We start from the raw sequence: 22921 nt of genomic DNA on the forward strand, positions 1-22921 counted from the left end.
AATAGACAAGGTTGCTCCCTCTAGGGCTTGCATTTGTAAGGGTAATCAGATTATACAATTAGCAACCATAAGCAAGATAAACTTGAAATGTCATAATGTCACTGACCTGTGGTGCTACAGAAGACCCTTGAGAGTCCCTTGGACAGCAAGGAGATCAAACCAGTCAATCCAAAATGAAATCACCCCTGAATATTCACTAGAAGGACTGATGCTGAAGATGGAGCTCCAATACTTTGGCCACCTGATGTGAAGAGCTGATTCATTGAAAAAGACCCCAGTGCTGGGGAAGATTGAAGGCAGGAGGAGAAGGGGGCGATAGAGGATGAAATGGTTGGATAGCATTAGTGGCTCAATGGACAAGAGTTTAAACAAACTCTGGGGGATAGTGAAGGACAGAGAAACTGAAATGCTGCAGTACATGGGGTCACAAAGAGTCAGACATGACTTAGTGACTAAAAAGCAGCAACAAAAGGCTCTGAGGCAAAGAAATAGGGTAAAGCAATGTTTCTAGGGAAGACCTCTTAGATAAGGTGGCCAGGAAAGAGAGACCTTTCTGGGGAAAAAAAAGATTTTATCTGAGACCTGTAGGATTGAAAAGATCCAGTCATGCGAAGAGCAGTGGGGAGGGGGGATGTTTCAGGCAGTGCTATGGCATGTGCAAAGGCTCTGAGGTGGAAATAAGCCCAAAGTGTGTGCAGAATATATAGAAAGATTCATGCAGCTGAAGAGGAGTTGAGTGCTCTGAGATGAGTCTGGAGGAGGTAGAACTTTAAAGGCCATGGTAAGGAGGTTGAATATCTTCCTGTGTGAGTTGGGAAGCACTCACACATCTTACCCTTGTTGAAATGCATGAGCACTGGGTCTAGAGGGCTGTGATGCATGAACTCATGTAGGACACAACCATAGTTTGATTTCAGATTACTGTCTCATGTCAGGCACTGGGGTATGCAACACTGAAAGCTATTAATGTAACTTAATGATTGCCCCTGCTGGCTTTGTTACAGTTTACTCCAATGAAGGATTAATAAATGTGTCATGCCTTGCAAATTTGCATCCATTAAAAACCTTACCATCATGGGGGCACCACTGATCCCCTTTGGGGGGGGGGTCTAAGAATAAAAAGGAACACCATGCTGCTGTCACAAGTAGTATTCAATACAAACTGGTTAAAATGAGGTCATCGATAGGAAAGCACTTTGAAAAGAGAAACTGTAATTATGAGGCGGTGCTTGAGATAAGCATGACATTCACAGTCTAGGTACTTCTGACACATACTTGCAGTGGAAGAGATTACCATTTGTTAATCCCTGCCTCATGCCAGGAGCTCTCTTAAATGTAATTACTTTTCATCCTGATAACTGTGGGAGGTAGGTATTATCCCCATTTTACAGATCATGCAACTGAGTTTCATAATAGAGAAATAATTGGCCCAGAATCTCACAGTTAGAAACAGAAAGAGCTCAAGTTTTTATCCAAGATTGTCTGACTCTAATAACACTGCACTGAAAGAGAGGTATCTAAATCCTCAGCAGCCACACACTGAGTTGATGGAAGAGTTTGAGAGGTCCTTGAATTTTGCTCACCAGAACTGACAACCAGCTATGTGAACTATATTACTACTCTTTCTTTAAAAGTGAGAACTCCACATTTCAAAGACTGGCTGCAGTAAAATGTCGGGTGAAACGCAGAGCCTTGTAACTCATGGAGGTGGATATGAGTCCTGGCTCTGCTTCTTGCTTGAAGTCTGTGGACAAATTATTTAACCTCTTTGGGACTCTGCTCATTCATTATAAAATGGGAATAATAAGAGCACCTACCTCTTAGGGATGTTGTAAGGATTTACTGAGATAAAGCATGGAAATTGCTTAGCACCATGCCTGGTGTATAATAAGCTCTTACTAAAAGCTACCTATTATTTTTCCCTTCCCATAGAGATTTGAACAATATAATATAGAGAAAGTAAAATTTATCATTGCAACTGCCATATTAACAGCCGCCATTTTGTTGGAAGAACAGACAAGGCAATGATTGTTTTGGTTTTGCTGAAGCCTGGAAAAAATTCCTGAACTCTCAGATTCTTTGAACCTGAGTTTTTCAGCCTTGGATGCAAAACTGAATCACTTGGGGGAGATTTTGATAAATACTAGGAGTCCCTCTTGAGATATTCTGAGTTGGTTGCTCTGGGGTGGAGCCTGAGTGTTGACATCTTCTAAAGCATCCTGGGTTGAGAAGTTGAGAACCACTGCTTTCTATTGGCTGTAGAGTCTAGAGGTCATGGGGTGACTTCCCTCTGCTTTGCCAGACTTGACTTAGTTGGGACAGATGGGTGACACCACAGTAATGTTATGCCTCCCTCGTGGCAATGGTTCTTCTCTCTGTTACAGCCACTTACTCTGTGTGTGCCTGTGCGTGTGCGTGTCTGTGTGTGTGTGCGTGTGTGTGTGTGTGCGTGTGCCTGCCTGTCTGCCACTCTTCCAGGGCTAGCCTCATGCAAGCATAGATTTCTCTAGGTTATCTCAAAGCCTTCCAAGGAAGGAAACCTGTTTATAAAAATGACCCCACAACTTAGTGACTCCTGGGTGTGTTTTAAATGGGATGCAGAGTTGGGTGTGATTCAGCCTTTTCAATCAGCTTCTTCCTCAGCAGGGAGCCATTGAAGTCATCCAATTATCCTTCAGAAACATCACTTCACACCTATAATGAAGTGTATCAGAATGAAGTCTTGGCTGGTATACCTGGGTCCTATCCTGGGTTGTTTATATTTATTTACATTTTCAGCTTGCTCAGGAGTATTTGGTTCCCTAGGTTGTGATTCAAATGAGCCTTTAAATATTTTTATGTGATGCTGCTGAGTTTGAGTTCTAGGCATTAGGGAGCTCCAAAGCACAGGGCAGCGGCTATTTATGTGGTTTCCCAGATACAGCTAGACCGAGGCATTAAGGAGCGGGGGTGGGCAGCCAGCCTGTGCTTGGTTTCATTAGGATCCAGTATAAAGTACGTGTGATAGAGGCAGGAGTGATTCTCCTCCCAGTCGAGATGAATTGGTCTCATAAGCAGACATGGAGACACGAGGAGAGACATATGTGTGGGGGATGGTGTGCCTTCAGCAAGATCAGCAGCAATTGGAACCACGTAAGTTGGATAACTATACTCTGCAGCGCCAAGAGGCAGGTATCGCCAACCTATTAAGGACGTCATTGGCGTTTTGATTGGACATCCAGAAATTGATGCACTGCCTTTGGTTCTATTATGCTTTCAAACTTTAATTAAGTTTATACCTCTCCCACCTGGACCTCATAAATAGTTAGCCTCCGAGTAAGTCATTTGTCATGGAGGGGCTCTTATGAGTAGATTCATCTTCTAAACAACATTATTATTGCCTGAAGTCTTGCCTTAAATCCATCAACTCAATACAGGCTTCATTGCCTTACTCGATTTTGACATATTATCCCACGGGGTTGTTTTCTGATGGGCAAGTGGCTAATTCATTACATTATCACAAGGTGGGAGAATGCAGATACATTATTAGCTTTTTAAGTGATGTGACTGGTGATTAAAGAGAATTAAATTGAACTTCAGGGTTTTTTTTCTTTTCTATATAAGTTAATCTATTTGCTTTTGTGAAAGGTCAACCTCTTGGACCAAAGTGAGGCCATCTCAGCTTAAATCTAAAGATACCCCTGTTGAGGGTTGTGGGGAGTTGTCTTCCTCAGGGGCTGATGGGACTGTATATTGGCATGGCTTCTGAGGAACAAATTGACAGAACCTACAAGTTTGGAAATGAGTCTTCCTAGGACGTAGAAAGGCCACTTTTAATCATGTGCCTTGGACAAACTTTACATGTATGCAAAGACGTGTACAAGCATGTTCACTGCCGCCATGTTTGTTACGGCAGACATCTGTAAATAACATAAATGCCCATGAGTGGAGGCAGGGATAAGGGAAATGTGTGTTTTTACAAGATAAACTATTTGCATCAGTTGGGAATACATGTAGTTCTTCTTTTAATGTGATGCTGCACCTGATTCCTTGCCTCAGTACAAACAGGCTCAGACACAACATACAGAGCAATGTTGTGGGTAGGAAAACACATCACCTGGGGAATAAACACTGAACTCTTGTCAATGGCTATCTGGGATGGGTGAAGGGAATGGGCCTGGCTCCATGGTGTCAGCATTATCTGTAATGTTCAGTTTGTTTTAAAGAATGGAAATAAGTATGACAAAATAAATATATGTATATTTTAAGCTGGTAGGAATATGAGTGTTCTCTGTGTGTGTGTGTGTGTGGTTTTTTTTTTTTTTTTTGGTCCCTTTTATTATTTTTTAAAGCTCTCAAAGGAGGATGAGAGGAAGAAAGGGGAAGTTCAGTCAGAGACAAACCTGGGGTCTGCCATGAAGAATTGTCTTCTTCACCCCCAAGGAAGAAATCTAGCTTTGCCTATGCAAGAAGCTATTGAGGGATTTCTGCTCAATAGTTGGGTCTCCTTTCTTCACTTCCGATTATTCACTAAGGAATTTGGTCTTTGTGTTTGACTTACTCTCTGCCCTAGGGGCCATAGAAGTCAACTTTTCTCTGTGTTTGGATTTGCCAAAACACCCCATTCCAACTACTTGGCACTTAGGTTGCTACATGAGAAGACTCATTGCTTTTGATGAAAATGATATCTGTGACAATAGGGGGAACATTACATGTCAGTTTAAGGTAGCACCCCAGTCCCTGTTCATTAAGCCCCTGGTACTTCTCCGCCTGCTTCTTCTACCACCAGTGGCTCACAGTCATCCTGGGACAGACATCTGATTCCCAATATTTTGCCAAGAAAGGGAAAGAAGAGGCTTATTTCTTCTGATTAGATGACATAAAGCTTTCAGTCCCCAGTGTCAGAAGTTCCAACCAGTATTGCTTTTGGTGCCTGGACACTCACTCAGCGTTTACTCGAGTCGTGATTGTACCTTCAATCACAAGCATGAAAATAAGGGGGCAGTGAAGCCAGTATTGGACTTCCGACTGCAGGACAAGGTGGGGCTGGCTGCTGCCACCTTTGCAACTTTCACGGATGTCATGAGTGGGATGGGAACTAGGGAGGTAAATTGACTGAGAATGCATGAGGCTTCTAAGAGAACAATCTAACCTCCCGGTGCTCTTCTGTTTTCTCTTTGCCTTGGAACCAGTGTTGTTTAGTTGCTCAGTTGTGTCCGACTCTTTGCGACCCCATGGACTGCAGCACACCAGGCTCCTCTGTCCTCCGCTATCTCCCAGAGTTTGCTCAAACTCATGTCCATTGAGTTGGTGATGCCATCCAACCATCTCATCCTTTGCTGCTCCCTTCTCCTCCTGCCCTCAATCTTTCCCAGCATCAGGGTCTTTTCCAGTGAGTCAGCTCTTCGCATCAGGTGGCCAAAGTATTGGCGATTCAGCTTCTGCATCAGTCCTTTCAATGAATATTCAGAGTTGATTTCCTTTAGGATTGATTGGTGTGATCTCCTTATTTGACACTTGGAGCAGTATTCTGAAGTTATTTTCTTGACTGTCATCTAACTTTGAAGTTAGATGTTTGTATTAATTCAACTGATATTTATTGATTACTAACCACTTGGTAGACTTTGAGCTTATTACTTAGGAAAAAATGGTTCAAAGAAAGACTTGTACCCTCAAGATACTCCCAATATAGTAGGACAGAGAGACAATTAAGGTTGAGTGTAACACATGTTTAATAAGCATTGAACATGTGCAACAGTCCCAGGCTGCAGACTATGGTGCCTTCGTGAAACTTAAGGCACTTCAGGGTCATGGGGTGTGGACTGGGAAGGAGAGGAATGTAGAATAAACTGCCTACAACTCCCTTCTCACTAATTACTGGCTGTATGACCTTGGGACAATCATTTAACTTAGCTCTCTCGTCTGTAAGTGGGGTAATAACCTCTTAAGGCTAGAATGAGTACTAAATAAGGCAGCAAAGATAAAGAGCCATTTTGAAAGCTATGTTCAGATGCTTTGGTACCATTACACAGAGTAGGTAAATGGTTAACATAAAAGTTATCCTACAGTTTATGTCTAGAGCATTGACTTCCCTGAAAGACATGTTAGAGGAAGTTATTGTAATGTCAGTCTCAAATCAGCACCTTCCCTGGGAAGACTAGCTACCCAAGTTTGCCTGGTTCTGCTTCAGTTTTAGCACAGAGAATTCCAAATCTGTGGACCTACCCTCAACCCCATCTCCCCAAGTCCCAGGCAAGTTGGGACAGCTGGTCACCCTGATTTCCACTCCTGGCTCTGCTGTCAGAATCCAAACATGTGGTACCTATCGTCTCAATAATGAGTGCACATTTTATATTTTAGATAATTAAATCAGATTATGGTTGTCATCTCTACCCACCATCTTCAGAGAGAAAGCTCTCTCTGTGCAGTTAAGGAAATGGACAGAGTGTGTAATGGTTTTGTTTTGTTTTTACCTAAACTCATAGTTGAAGCATTTCTTCTATTTCTTTGCAAGAGTTCAAGTTTTAGTAAAAAAAAAAAAACAAAAAAAAAACAAACAACAACAACAACAACGTATATGTACTTTGAGAAATCAATACAAGATTTGATCCAACCAGGTCAAGCTCTCAAGCTGACCTGATCTTAATGCATTGTGAAAGTATTTCTATTTATCAAACTCTTATAAGTCTAAGCAAAACCTGCAAGGAATGGTGTTTAGGTATGAAATAAATGGAGCTTAGAAGGCTAAATTTAGATAACACCTGAGTTGCTCTGCTGCTAAGTAGAATTTAATAGAGGTGCATCTCTGCAATCTTTATATGTGTCTGGAATGACAATTTATTTTGTTTGTCAGAAACGAATACTTAAGGGGGTAAAAAAGAGCTTTTTGAATTGCAACAGGAATTTCATATCAACGAGGGCCATTTTGATTTAAAGGCTACTCATTTTCCAGAGCAAGGGATAATTTACGTTTGGTGCAAGCCTGCTGCCCCTGCTTGGCCAGGCAGAAGTCTGGAATACATTTTGGCCTCTTAAAACATGTATTCCCAGTTTGTGAAAATAGAGGAGGTGATTCCTGCATGTCCAAGATGCCTGAGGATAGCTCTTTCCTCTTTAGCTCTGAGATGCTGTGATTGGACTGGTCCAACCATGAACTAGGTGGCGAGTGGCTTGAACTGGTCTCCATGGGTTATACTAGAGAGAAAGCCATTACCTACCCAGCGAGACATGTTGGGCTACAAAATGCCCATCTCTCGGGACTCAGACAAATCAGCGTACAGCCTTGCAAACACTGTCATCAGTAGGTCAGTACCTACCAAAAAATGTTGTGAGAATTGGATAATATAATAAATGTAACCTTCTTGACACATGAAGAAGACACTTAGTAAATACAACCATCTTCACTATCATTATTAATTTGCTTTTTTTAAAAAAAGGGAATCATTCTTTTTTTAAAAAAAAAAAAATTATTTATTTGGCTGTGCCAGATCTTAGTTGTAGCATGTGGGATCTTTTGTTGTGGCTTGTGAACTCTTAGTTGCGGCATATGGGGTCTAGTTCCCTGACCAGGGATCGAACCCAGGCTCCCTGCATTGGGAGTGCTAAGTCTGAGCCACTGGGCCACCAGGGAAGTCCTTAATTTGATTTTATTTTTTTTACTTCTCCCAATAGACTTTGACGTACTTGAGGGTAGTTTCTTGATTTTACTTTCCCCTGTATCTTAAAAGCTTAGCAGAAAGCCTAGTACACAATTAACATTAAATAAATGTATTTTGAATGAATGGATAGATAAAGAAGACTGATTTTTTTAGGAGTGACCTCTTTCTCTGAGAAGTCACGTTCTCTTGAACTGACAGCAGACCCTGACAATGTGCACTTCTGACTCTGCATGCCTAGTATTCATCTGCCTTTACTGCAATGGCACCTGGATTTTGCTTTGGGAAACTATTGGGTTGGCCAAAAAGTTCATTGGGGTTTCTTGTAAGATGTTACAGAAGATGTTATGTAAGATGTTCCCAGTAGGTGGCAGTTTTACAGGAGACTGTCAAGTAGCCCCATATTTCTAAAGAGAGGCAGGGACTGACACAGGTCAGTCTTACTCTTTGTCCCAGAATCAAATCTTGAGTGGGGTGACACAGAGATGGAAAATAGAGACTTACTCACCCTGACTGTAACTTTCAGAGGCTGCACTGCCTGGATTCCCAGAGCTGGCTTTTAAGCTTTTCCTTCATTTCTCTGAGCTTCCCAATTTCCCTCTAAAAAATTATCTGTTTGCAATGATCTCCATAGTTAGTTTCTGTTGCCCACAAGCAAAGAACCCTGAGTGATAAAAGAAGATTGGGATATAGACGATGAAGCAGAAGCCGTGCCTGTAGCACACAGGCTCTCGGAAGGCGGTCCCTTCATGATCTGAGTTGGTAGGAGATGCATCAGGGGTGCTGGGCTGGGCTGGGCAGTTGGCAGACCAGTTCTCTCCTAGGGGACATTCACAATTGGAATGGTTCTGCTGAAGTCTGAGGCCAGCCAAGCAGACTGTGATCATAGGAACATTGATTTGTCTCTATAAAAAAGAAAACATGCTTTAGCAAATTTGAAAGGTAATCAGTAGATGGCAGAATGTTATGTAATGCTCTCCAATGGTGTTAGATCGAGTTTTAGTTCTTTGTAGCTGGCGAAATGAAAGTGATCACATCATCAGAATTTTTTTTCAACAAGACTGCTACATATTTGTATGTTAAAATGCGAAGGACTCCTAGTCCCATATGTGGTTGGGTTCACGCAGCAAGGCACTTACAATAGGTGCTCTGGCCTGCTTGGGTCCCCTGGGACTGAAGTTTCCAGGCTGGAATTGGTGTGTTCCTTATTGGATACACTGGTATTGGATAGAATTTTCTATCAATTCAACCACCATTTATGGTATGCCCTCATGCAATGTACTGTATAGATGTAGACTTTGGGTGAATAGGAGGTGTGATGGAAGGACTTGAACATAGTGTAGACATTTCATGCCTCTGTACTATCCCTCCCCTTGAGTTTGGGTAGGACCTGTGACTTAATTCCAACTGATAAATTGAAACAAAGGTAATGCAATGAAATGTCACTTCCTTGATTAAATTTATGCATATGCACAGTATGTATTGAGTTGGCCAAAATGTTCATTTGGGTGTTTCTATAAGATGTTATATATTTATATATATATGCACACACATGTATATACAATATTTATTCTTATATATGTAGATATCATAAGTATATATTATATATACTGCTTTTACTATTATAATATATGTAGTATATACATACATACTTATAAGTATATATACTCACAATACTATAATTACATAATACTTATATATTATAAATATATATAACAAGAAATACATGTGCATATATACAGATATATGTATGTATGCATATATACATTTGATTATCATTATTTATAAAATAGTTACACTCTATAAAGGTGTTGTAATTTATAGATAATGCAGAAATGGACGTATATGCACATAAATGCATATACGTACATGTATATGTACATATTTCCCCTAGGACCAAAGGAACTGTGGTTCAGTAGTCACTACTTCAGTATTCCCAGTGAACATTTGTGTATTATACATTTGTCTCACATAGATTATAATCGTAAACCCTGAAAACAGCTTATCTTGGTAGATTCTGTTTTCTTTATTTTGCCAAAGAGAGAATGGGGTTCAGAAGTGCTGAGTGAGTTGTCTTAGGCCACTGTATACCAGGCGCCAAAGTTGGGATTTAGCCCCAAATCCCATCTGTGCTGTGCTTAGTCGCTCAGTCATGTCCTACTCTTTGCTACCTGGCCTCAAAGCTGGAGCTTTTTTCCACTGCTCTTTTTTTTTTTTAATATTTGTTTATTTACGTGGCTGAGTCGGCTCTTAGTTGTGGCATGCAGGATCTTCCACTGTGGCACACGGGCACTCTAGTTATGGTTCAGGGGCTTAGTAGTTACGGCACGCAGGCTTAGTTACTCTGAGACATGTGGGATCTTAGTTCCCTGACCAGGAATCACACTTACGTCCCCTGCATTGCAAAGCAGATCCTTAACCACTGGACCACCAGTGAAGTCCCCTGTCCTGTCCCGTCTCCATCCTCCAGTCATTGCTATAGGATTGCTGAGATAAGATGTCGGAGTCCTGCCTTGTTGTACCTCAGCTGGGAACGTGTCGGGCAATTCAGATTTTTCTTGCTGTGTGCAGTCTTGCACAAACGTCACCCAAAGCGCTTCGTGTATTGATTTTGAGGTTACAAAGAAAGTTTAGCAAGTAGGCTAATTCACAAATACCCACAAGTAGTGAGGATTGACTCTGTGTGTGTGTTAATGCTAGTGGATGCACAGAGAAAACTCGCCTCGCTGGTTTTGAAGAAGGAAGATGCTATGTTGTAAGAGGGGCATTTGGAAAGGGCCATGGAAAGAAACTGCCAGGCAGTCTCCAGGAGTTGGGAGCAGCTCTGACCAGCAGCCAGCAGGAAAAAGGGCCTCGGTCCTACAGCTTCAAGGAGATGAATTCCACTAATGACCTGAGGGAGCCCAGAGTGGACTTTTCCTCAGCTGAGCCTCTGGTGAGACCCAGCCTCAATCAGCAGCTGGATTTCCACTTGGTGAAGATGCTGCATGCAGGACCCCACTAAGCTTTGCCTGGACTTCTGATCCAGAGATGCAATTCGATAATTAAATATTATTTAATAATAAACTCAAGATTCTGAATTTGTGATGGCTTGTTATGCAGCAGTAGAAAGCCATGCAAGAAGTGAATGCTCACGCCTTCTTAACATGAGGACCTGAATCCCTGGTGAAGAAGCTTATCTTCTTCCAGGGATGTTGGTGTGATGCCCGGTTGTTGGGAACCCGAGCCAGCAGGTGTGGTGGGGTCATCAGGACACGGCCCACAGAATGTAAGAGAGTCCTGAGGCCAGGCCAGAGGGATGCAGTCACCTGGCAGCTGAGAAATAAAGACTTGAGACCACACCTGGGGGGCCAGGTAACAATGGAGACGCCAAGGTTAAAGCTATGGTACAAGCAATCTATCAGCTGAAAGGATAAGGTAGGTAGGTTCTGAGATGAAAGCAATTATGCAGCTTTGCAAATGTCTAGACTCACCCCATAATTCACTGTTTTCCCAGTCGCCCCTGACCCTGGGATGTCACGTTAGGGTGTTTTAAGTGTCAGGAAGTTTTCAGATCTCTGCGAAGGCACTATTCTGGTTGCCATGGAAGAGAGCTTAGTGGACAGACGTGGGTGTATTGCATCCTGGTGTGAGTTGTTAAGCACATCAACCTTTCTGTTGCCAGCAGGCCCCTCAGATGATAAATCTCCTCCCCCCTGCCAATGGGCACTTTAACTCTTTCCTGACACTAATTTCATAAGTAGGAGATGACAGCTGTGGGTAACGAGACTTGGAAACCATCCAAACTTTTGCATTAAGAGAAAATGACTTTCAGTTTACAATTAGTGCATTTCTAATTTACTTTAAAAACATGCATAAATATGCACACACATATACACACAAACAAAAAAAATCTGAAACTGCATCAAAACATTACAGTGGTTGTTCCTGTGTGGAAGATATGGGGATGAATTTTATTTACTTTTGTCTTTTTAGCTTTTTCCTTTTTGTTCTATATACAGTACTTGTGGGATAACAAAAGGTTAAAAAACTCATTATGTATTGGGGGAAAAAGAAAATTCTTTCTTAGAGGTCAGGCCCTTCTTTCAATCATGCTCCATGGACAGTGGGTGGTGATGGATTTGAGTGTGGGCATTTGCCAAGGATGCAGCGAGCATTCTGGTTTCAGAACTTTTGGTGCCAGTGAAATTAAATAATCTTAAATGTCACCTTCAGAGACTCCCTCTTCCCTGCTCTGTCCAAGCTGAAGCCTGTGGTTTTATTTTGTGTTTTGGCTGGGCTGGGTCTTTGTTGCAGCACACGGGCTCTTCATTGCAGTGCGCCGGCTTCTCTAGCTACGGCACACGCGCTTAGTTGCCCTGCGGCGTGTGGGATCTTAGTTCTCCAATCAGAAGTCGAACTTGAGTCCAGTTCATTGCAAGGTAGATTCTTAACCACTGGACCAAGGTCATTAAATGTTTTGATTCCCTTTGCCTGGAATGCTCCTTCCTCCCTCCTTATAAACAGTAACTTCCTGCTGCTTAAACCCAGCTGAAGTATTGGCTCTTTGTGGATGCTCCCCTCCCTTAGAGGAGGCTGGGGCTTCATTAGGGGCCCCTCCTCTGTGCTGCCTCAGCCCCCCCACCCATCACAGGTTGTAAAGGCTCTGGCATTGCCTGTTTTCCCCAGTGTGAGTAGATGTCTTTTGTATCCATTGCCCATGTCTGTCGTAGAGCTTGGGGGCACAGAGTAAAGTGCTCCGTAAGTGAGATAAATTAGAGCTTAGCTCTCATTTTCCCTCAGAGTTGAAAATGGAGCCCAACTGCGCTTGGCTCAGAAGTAACCCTAATAGGGTGAGAGAAAGCATTGTGCGAAACCAGGATGGGTCGCCGGGGATTTTGCATTCTGCATTTTTCACGCCCTAACCGGGGTGCGCATGCACGCCTGAGGGGTAATGATTTACCAACCTCATTTTCCAAGACTGTTATCCTTCATCTTGACACACTATTAGAATCATTTAATTATCACTATTTTGCCTTGTCATTACAGAGCTGCTGTGATCCATTATTTAGGGTTTTCGGGTTTTCTGCCTTCTACCTACCCAGTGGGGGCAGAAGTTGAGATTTCCTGTGCAGTTTGGGTTCTGTAACTTCAGGAACACAGACTCCTGAGTGAAATCAGCAGGATCTGGGGGGTGGTTTGGAGGATCGGCTGGTCTCTGTTTTACTGGGAGCTGAATGATACTCGTGGTACTCTGTAGTTTTTCCTTTTCCACAAACACTCTAGGACCATCACTGCTCTGGGATTCGGGTTTCTCTGCCTGCTGCACTCTTTCCCAAGGGTTTTGTCAAACCAGTTTCTTCAAATGATAACTCTTAGAGATGTGGGCTCTGAACCCTGATTTAAATTAGATCACTTACTGCTCCCATCATTATTATTATATTTCTGTAGGATTCTGCTTGATTTCTAATTCTAAATATAATACTATATATTTTGTTAATAAATCTGGAAATACAGTAGTGTGTAAAAATCACCCTAAATAATCCTACCATCTTCTCATTGATGATGATAATATATTTGGGGTATTTCCTTTCAGCTTTTTCCTATGCATTTAATTTTTTCCTTGGTTTTTAATTGTATTACAGAAAATTTCAAACACACTGAAAATTAGAAAATATAACAAGTTCCCATGTACTTACCACCCAACTCCAATAGTCATTACCCAAGTATTGAGGGAAATAGTTATGAAGGAAAGCTTCTTTATAGAAAAGCCACATATATGAGAGCAAGCAGGATGATAAATCACCCAGCAATCCCTAAAAATCATTAGAAAGTCACTGTTTTGCAGCTCCTGATGAAATAATAAAGTTTGTCAATAATGATCAATAACTGCTGAGACCACGAAGTGACAGGATGATGGGGAATTTGATGACAGATGGATCCGAATGATACCACCTGAACCCCACTGCTCAGTCTTAGAATCACTAAAAGTGGGAAAATTAGACATATCTATGCAATAGATAATGTTCCACCCATGATGTGCTAACATTAAAAAGAAAATAAACTGTATGTAAATCCAATGAAGCTTTTAAACCTGATTGACAGTTGTAGGAAATAAGAGGTTAGAGGGAAATGTTAAACATTATTTTAAGTTTGGGTAAAGTAGGAAATCCTAGCAGAAAATTAGAGAATATACACATAAATTGAATCTCTGAAAATACCTATGTAAACTCATTTGCTTATTCTTAAAAGGTTGATCACCATCTTTTCTTAAAAAAATTAGAGAATAATATAATGAACTTTCTGTACCCACCTTCTGGCTTCAGTACATCTCTATTTTATATCTCATTATCGTATCTTTGCTGCAAAACTTGTAGAGATTTTAAAAAACTGATTGTCACTGCCATTATTGTTTCCCTTCCCATTGTATTCCTTTGATGCCTTAATTATTATTCTCATAGATATTGTCTAAATTCTTAAGAATCCACTGAAAAAATATATCTCATGCATCTTTACTCAACATTCTTTTAAATCTACATTTTCACAGGCAACACTACTCTATTCTATTTGTTTTCTGTGTAATATTTCCCTGCATGACTATATCATGATTAGTTATCCTTTCTCATACTGATGGACATTCAGATTATTTTGAACATTTTCTTTTTTTTTTCCATTTATTTTTATTAGTTGGAGGCTAATTATTTTACAATATTGTAGTGGTTTTTGCCAAACATTGACATGAAGCAGCCATGGATTTACATGTGTTCCCATCCTGAACCCCCCTCCCACCTCCCTCCCCATGAGCCCATTATACAGAGTGAAGTAAGCCAGAAAGATACTTTGAATATTTTCAAGCAAGGCTCCAACTCAGATTTGTCACTGCGCATCCTGGTGTTGGCATTAAATATGTGGGAGTGAGACCACACAGTCAGAGGGTGTGTGCATCCTCAGGTCCACCGGATGTATTGCTGATTCATGTCAATGTATGACAAAACCCACTGAAAAAATAAATAAATTAATTAATTAATTAAAAATAAATAAATAAAACTAAGTCTTCCCTATTTTTGGCCTCTTGCACCTCTATTTGAATTTAAAGAGCAGTGTGTTAAAGTTTGATGAAAAGTTATTATAGTTTTCATATGAAGTACATTGATTTTACAGATTTATCTCAGAAGAGTTTACATCTTTATGATATTACTTTCTTATCTATGAATATGGTATATGCCTCACTATTTTTGAGGCCTTCCTTCATGTCTGTAAATTATATGTATGTATATATATATGCATGTACATAGATATGTGTGTATATATATATTTTATATATGTATATATATATCCCTGGAGGAGGGCATGGCAACCCACTCCAGCATTCTTGCCTGGAGAAGGCCATGGACAGAGGAGCCTGAGAAGCAACCATCCATGGGGTCACAAACAGTCAGACATGACTGATGCAATGTGGCACATGCACACACACATATAAAGTTGTTTATATATTTAAATTATGTACGTGTAAATTCTCTCTCTATATGTATATATAATATATATTTATATTTAATTTAAATAATATGAACATTTATTTCTTGGTATCTTAGAGGTTTTTTGTGTCATGTGAATGGAATATTTTTTATTATGTAAGTTTGAACTGTTTATTTTATTCCAGATATTTGCTGTTTTACTCAGTCACTAAGTTGTGTCTGACTTCTTGTGACCCCATGGACTGCAGCACGCCAGGCTTCCCTGTCCTTCACTATCTCCCAGAGTTTGCTCAAATTCGTGTCCATTGAGTTGATGATGTCATCCAACCATCTTATTTTCTGTCGCCCCCCCATCTTCTCCTGCCCTCAATCTTTCCAAATATCAGGGTCTTTTCCAATGAATTAACTTTTCACATCAGGTGGCCAAAGTATTGAGCTTCAGCTTCGACATCATTCCTTCCAAAGAATATTCAGAGTTGATTTTCTTTAGGACTGACTGGTTTGATCTCCTTGCAATCCAAGGGGATCTCAATGTCTTCTCCAGCACCACAGTTTTGGATATAACAATACTATTGCTTTTTGTATATTGATCTTTATCCATAAATATTGCTAAATTTTTTATAATGCTAAAATCTTGGTTGTAGATATTCTAGGTCTTGGATATTCTGTTTGTGTTATCTGTATCATTTGCAAAGACTGTTTTGGTTCTGCTTTTCCAATCTATAGATGTTGTGCATAATGTAATATATTAAATAATATTTATTAAATTACTGTATTATATTATTATCTTTATTGATGCCACATGTATTGTTGTTTCTTTTAGCTAGAAGATCAAGAGAACAGTGATGAATAAAAGTGGTGATTCTTTTCCTATTTCTGACAGTAGTAAGAATCCATCTATAATTTTACCTTCAAGTGTGATTGTTGCAGTGGGTTTTGATAAATAACCTTATTGGGCTACAAAAATTCACTACTAAGTTTGCTAAGTTTTTATAATGAATGAGTATTAAATTTTATAAAATACTTGTTCAGCATCAATTGTTATTATTATATGCTGTCTTCTTAATCTTTTAATGTAGTACGTTGCCTTAACCATTATTGGATTTTATGGACAAACCTATTGGATTATGATGTACTATTATTTTTAGATCCTGATGGATGCAGCTTTATAGTGTGTGAGATTTTTACATCTTTGTTGATAAGTGAGAAGCTTATAATTTTCTCTTCTTACACTGTCCTGGTTTGATTTTGTTACTTTTCTTTTTATATTTTCTGAAAAAATTATATAAGGCAGAAGATTATATGTTCCTTGAAAATTTGATAAAATTTTTCTAGTTTTTTTCTCTTTTGCCTTTAGAATGAGTATTTTGGACAGGAAAAGCAACTTTGGTCACCAATTCTGTGTTGTTTTTTTTTTTTAGTTAATGGCTCATTGTGGTTCTTTTATTTTCTCTTGTGTCGATTTTAGTGATTTAGGCTAAATCACTGCAGATGGTGACTGCAGCCATGAAATTAGAAGATGCTTGCCCCTTGAAAGGAAAGTTATGACCAACCTAGACAGCATATTAAAAAGCAGAGACATTACTTTGCCAACAAAGGTCCATCTAGTCAAAGCTTTGGTTTTTCCAGTAGTCATGTATGGATGTGAGAGTTGGACTATAAAGAAAACTGAGCACCGAAGAATTGATGCTTTTGAACTGTGGTGTTGGAGAAGACTCTTGAGAGTCCCTTGGACAACAAGGAGATCCAACCAAACGATCCTAAAGGAAATCAGTCCTGAATATTCATTGGAAGGACTGATGCTGAAGCTGAAACTCCGATACTTTGGCCACCTGATGCAAATAACTGGCTCACTGTAAAACACCCTGATGCTGGGAATGATTGAAGGCAGGAGGAGAAGGGGACGACAGAGGATGAGATGGTTGGATGGACATGAGTTTGAGTAAACTCCGGGAGTTGGTGATGGACAAGGAAGCCTGGTGTGCTTCAGTCCAGGCGGTCACAAAGAGTCAGACACGACTGAGCGACTGAACTCAACTGAACTGAATAAATTATATATTCAGTGTACGTTTTTTTGGTTTTTAGTGTGTACCTGCTTATAGTTCACATTTTTATTTAAAAAATATATCTAACAGTAATACCATACAACCAAGAAATACCACTCTTGGGCATATAACCCAAGTATCTGAAAATGGACTTTAAAAACATACATAAATATTTAAATAAGCTCTCTTCACAATAGCTAAAAGGTAGAAACATCCTAAATATCCATCATTTGGTGGATGGATAGACAAAACATGATACATCCACACAATATAACCATGGAAGGGACACATCTGAGTGAAAGGAGCCAGATGCAAAAGGTCACACAGTGTGTGATTCCATTTATATGAAATGTCCAAATTAGACAAATCCATAGAGACAGAAAACAAAAAATCTTATTAGGATTTTGATAGGGATTGCACTGAGTCTTAGATCACTTTGTATAGAATAGTCATTTTAGTCACATTAAATCTTCCAAACCGTGAATGCAGTACTGTCTTTTTATAAAAAATTAATAAATTGATTAATTTTTCATTGCACGGGGTCTTTGATGCTGCACACAGGCTTCCTCTAGCTGTGAAGTGTGGGGGCTACTCTCTAGTTGTAGTGCTCAGGCTTCTCGTTGCGATGGCTTCTCTTGTGGAGCATGGGCTCTGGGTGCATGCGCTTCAGTCGCTGTGTCTCGCGTGATCCATTGTGCAGCCTCGGTAGTTGTGGTGTAGGGGTTAGTTGCCCCATGGCCTGTGGGATCTTCCTGGACCAGGGATCGAACTCCATGTGTGTGTGCCTGCTAAGTCACTTTAATCATGTCCGACTCTTTTCAACCCTATGGACTATAGCCCACCAGGCTCCTCTGTCCATGGATTCTCCAGGCAAGAATACCTGATCTTCCCAGACCAGGGATCGAACCCTTGTCTCTCATGTCTCCTGCACTGGCAGGCAGGTTCTTTACTGCTAGTGTCACCTGAGAAGCCCATTTATTGGTGTGAAAGTGTTAGTCTGTCAGTCGTGTCTGACTCTTTGCAACACTATGCACTGTAGCCCACCAGGCTCCTCTGCCCATGGGATTCTCCAGGCAAGAACATAGGAGTGGGTTGCCATTCCCTTCTCCAGGGGGTCTTCCCAACCCAGGGGTCAAACCCGGGTCTCCTATATTTCAGGCAGATTTATTAGTGTAGTGGTTCTCAAGCAGAGGACAGTTTTGCCCTCTGGAAAATACTCGTCACTGTCTGGAGATGTTTTAGTTGGCCAGGTAGGCACTGCAGTGTTCTACTGGCCTCTTGTGGGTAGAGGCCAAGGGTTCTGCCCATCATACTCCAGTGCACAAAGCAGCCTTCCACCGCCAGCATTACCCAACCCAGACATCAGCGATGCTGAGGCTGAGAGGCCCGCAGCGGTTCCACCGCGTGGAAGTTACCAAGCGTCATCTTTCCATTCTTCTGTTGTGTTTTTGGTTGCGCCATGCTGCTTGTAGGATCTTGGCTCCCCAGGGACTGAACCTGGGCCCCAGCAATGAAAATTCAGAGCCCTAACCGCTGGACCACCAGGGAATTCCCCATTCTGTTTTTATTAATTGAAATTTTTAGCTTAATCTTTTTCAAAATAGTTGTTTGTGGTTAACATTTAAAACAGATTCCCGACATATTTTATCAATTTCTGGGTTCAACTTTGTTTCTTATGTTCTTCTGTATTTGCTGTCTTTTTTCTGAAGTCCGCCTTTGATGGTTCTTTAGAACAAGGGTTAGTGGGTGTAAACTCTCTCAGTTGTGCTGTTCCTGAAAATACCATTGTGTGGCCTTCAGTGCTGAATCACAGTGAGATGGATCTGATACATTAGAAGCACAATAGTTTCTCCTGGCTTATTGTTGACTTGTGTTCCTTATGGATGGCTTTTTTTTTTTTTTTTTTTTGCAATTCTAAGTGTCACTTCTTTGTAGGTAGTAATCTTTTCTCTATGTCAGCTTTTAAGATTTTTCTTTATTTCTTATGCTTTATGCAGTGTTGGCATGATGCATCTAGATGTGCATTTTATTTATTCTGATTACAACTTTCAGAGGACCCAGGTTGCTTCAACTTTGGAAGATCCTGCATGATGATTTCTTGTCACTCGTTCTTTATTACTGTCTTCATTCATTTCTGGGACGCCCATTAGATGCACGTGGAACTTTCCAGTCAATCATCCTTATCTCTTGCCTCCCCTCCTCTTTATCTCTCTGTCTTTAGTGTACTCTGGATGAATTCTTCAGACTTACCCTGCTTGTGATCCTGTTTGGTTCCCATGCCCGGGTTTGAGCCAGACATTCAGTGGCCAGTCATAGGCCGCGTGCCCACTCTAGGAGCTGAGGGTGGGCTTGGCCCAACCCACAGAGCCTGATAGCATGCAAGGGAAGGAAAAGTAAAAGAGTGCTACTAACTCCCAAAGGCGGAATGACACTGGGCAGGCGGAAACAAGTTGTTCACTGCAAATATGCTGTCTCCTTGATCTGGACTTTTCTTCTTTTCACTGCCTCTCATCTCCCTTCCTCCTTGCCCTAAAGGGCTCAGCAAACTCTATTTATTGTTGAAGATCCTAATGAGTCAATCTTGGCTCCGTGTGATCTGTCTCTTGCACTGCATTACTGGCTAATTGTCTGTCCGCCCTGCCAGACCATGTACTGTCAGCATCAGATACTGTGTCTTCTCCACGCTTAGAGCTGAAATAGGATGTAGGAAGAACTTGGCCTCCAAAGTAATAAAAAAAAATTGCAAAAGGAAATCATGTGAAAGTTTATTGTGTTTGTAAAGTTAAGAGGCTTCACTGGAGAAAACATCGTGATGCTTAAGTTTGCCTCAAAAGACCACTCTGTAGCCAGAATTGTAGAGGTTACAGATGTCCAGCATCCTAAATGTACAAGTAGGTGGAGAATCCTTTGATGGCCATCCATCCAGAGCCACATATTATCTGTGGCATGACCAAAAGATAGGTTGTCTGGAGGATTTCCAGGTCACTTCTGCCTTCCTGGAGCTTAGGTTTGAATGCCAATTTTGAGTAGCCTTAACTTCCTAATTTTTATGGACAGAGAAATCTGTAAGTCCCTTCAAACAACATAAGCTACAGGAGACCTCTATTTTGTTTGATGCTCTTCTTTCAGGATCTGGAACAATGCTTGGCAAAGAGCAGGAGCTTAATGAGACGTGTTGACTGAGTGAATAGAAATCTAGGTTGCCATCAAGGTCATGCACTGGTTGCAATGGATGTGGGGAATTGGTGGAAGGTCCTCATCACTTACTTGACTAGTGAGAAAACAAACGAGAAATTGCTATGCAGATGTCTGAGCATTCAAACCACTGTGCCTGAACACCTCGGGACGGTAACAGGGGTTGGAGAGGGTTCTGAGATTCCCTGCTTACTTTTGTCAAGGGTTTAGGTCTATTTTAACAACCAGCTTCTATGCCCTTAGTATGTTAACCATGAGGTGATGGGTGGGACTATGCATGTTAGTCAACCCATCTCTGAAGTGGGGGTAAGACGGGGTTGACCTCATAAGGACTTTGGAGGGGTAGATTGAGGTGATGCATGAACATGACTCAGGGGGCTGGCATGCAGTGAGCTGTGTGGGGCTGAGCTTAGTAATTGCTCTCGTTTTACAACTACACTCCCGGTGCCCAAATCTTTGGTCCTGGTGGTTGTGAATATGGGCAGAGGGAAGATACTTCCATTTCACTGTGTCTGTTACAATTTGACAAGCTCCAGAGTGCTTCAGTAGGCCATGATGTATCTTGAAGGTGTTCCTCTATTAGGAGGTTCAGTAAATAGTTATTATGTGTTTTCTCTGTGCCAGAGCCAGTGTAGGTACAGGGCAACAATGATGAAAGACACACCAGCCCTCATGGCATTTGTAGTCCAGGGTGTGAGAGGGACAGGGAACAAACAATCAGACTTATGATTATTTCCTTGCAATGGTTCTTCTGCATGTCATGAAAGTAGAATATAGGATACTATGAGGACATAACCTAGCTGAGTGTGGGACAAGGGGCCCTTGGGAACGGCTTTCTGGAAGAGGTGACATTTAGACCAAGTCTTTTTGAAGGATGTGTTTAAGAGTTGGCCAAGCAGGGCAGGGAAGGGCTGCCCAGGGAGGAGGTCACAGCTTCTGACCAGGATGGAGTTTGTTTCATTAAAGAGTCAGCAGGAGGACAGGATGAGGAGCCCAGAGAGCAAGGAGGAAAGTGGCAGGAATGAAGCCAGGGGTCAACTGTCTCAGGCCACCTTCATGTACCCTTTGTTAGTGTTTCGTTATTATACAGTCATGAAGAGCTATTTGAAGAGAAACAGACTCATGAACTTAATAAACTTATGGTTGCCAGGGGGATGAATGGGGGGAAGTTAGGGCGTTTGGGACTGACATGTCCACACTGCTGTATTTAACGTGGGTAGCCAACAAGGACCTACTGTGAGGCACACGGAACTCTGCTCACTGTTATGTGGCAGCCAGGATGAGAGGGGAGTTTGGGGGAGAATGGATACATGTATATGTATGGCTGAGTTGCCCTGCTATCCACCTGAAACTATCAGAAGATTATTAACTGGCTATACCCCCAATATAAAATAAAAAGTTAAAAAAGAGTTATTTGAAGATTTTAAGTGAAGTAAGAATGTGGACGTTTCAGTGCAGTCATTAAGAACATAGACCCTGAAGCCAGGGTGTCGGGACTTGGACTCCAGCTTAGCTCCAGAAGAAGTTACTTATCTCTCTGAGTCTCAGTCTTCTCATCCATAGAAAGGGGATAATACAGGTCCTTACTGTGTTGTTGTATCAAATAAGTGTATATGTAAATGAAATATGTGCAGGAATGTGTGTGTATGTAGCTTAGAAAGATGCCTGGGAAACTTGAAATGATATAGAAATTTGAACTGTCACGATTAGAACTATTATTCTGTCTGGGTTGTTGTTGTTCAGTCGCCAAGTCGTGTCTGACACTTTGCAACCTCCTGGACTGCAGCATTGGCAGGCTCGCTGTCCCTCACTATCTCCTGGAGTTTGCCCAAGTTCATGTCCATTGAGTCGGTGATGCTACCCAACCATCTCATCCTCTGCCACTCTCTTATCTCTTTGCCCTCAATCTTTCCCAGCATCAGGGTCTTTTCCAGTGAGTCAGCTCTTTGCATCAGGTGACCAAAGAACTGGGGCTTTAACTTCAGCATCAGTCCTTCCAATGAGTAGTTATTATCTGGGTTAAACCCTCTCAAATCCTTACACAGAAGCACAAATCTGTTCTGTCTTCAGAGAGTAAAAGAGGCCAACTTGTGCCCTTGGGTTTGCTGGGACAGCCTCCTCAGGAGAGAGGAAACCAGCCTTGCAGGTCCCTTCTTAAGCCGCTTTCTGGACTAGTAGAGACAAGCCAGGACCGTCTCCCGAGGTCATCCGATGTGACGCGAGGCGAGCGGAGGCTCCATGTGTTTGGTTCTCCAGCCATCACCGGCCATGCGTGACAGCTTCAGAAGCTGCTGGATGAGACAGGAAGAACTTGGGTCAAACTTGTGCAAAGAGAAGCCCAAACCGTTCCCATGCTTGTCTAGAGGCACTCTGGAGGCTAATCCATCACTGGGAGATGGAAATGAAACCCCCACTGCTTATCTCCCAGAGAAGAGTCGCACTCGGAGAGGCCCCCGGGGCCTGGGGGTCTCCGTGCCACACGGGGAGGGGGGGTGTGATTTATTAGCGTGTGCCCAGCTCTCTCGCCTTTTTGTCCTTTAAGCAGTGCTGGGAGCCAACCAAGCCCAACTACTTTGCATGCTAATAAAGATTG

This window comes from Cervus elaphus, chromosome 10, assembly GCF_910594005.1.
Source record: "Cervus elaphus chromosome 10, mCerEla1.1, whole genome shotgun sequence".
In the NCBI taxonomy this organism is placed as follows: domain Eukaryota; kingdom Metazoa; phylum Chordata; class Mammalia; order Artiodactyla; family Cervidae; genus Cervus; species Cervus elaphus.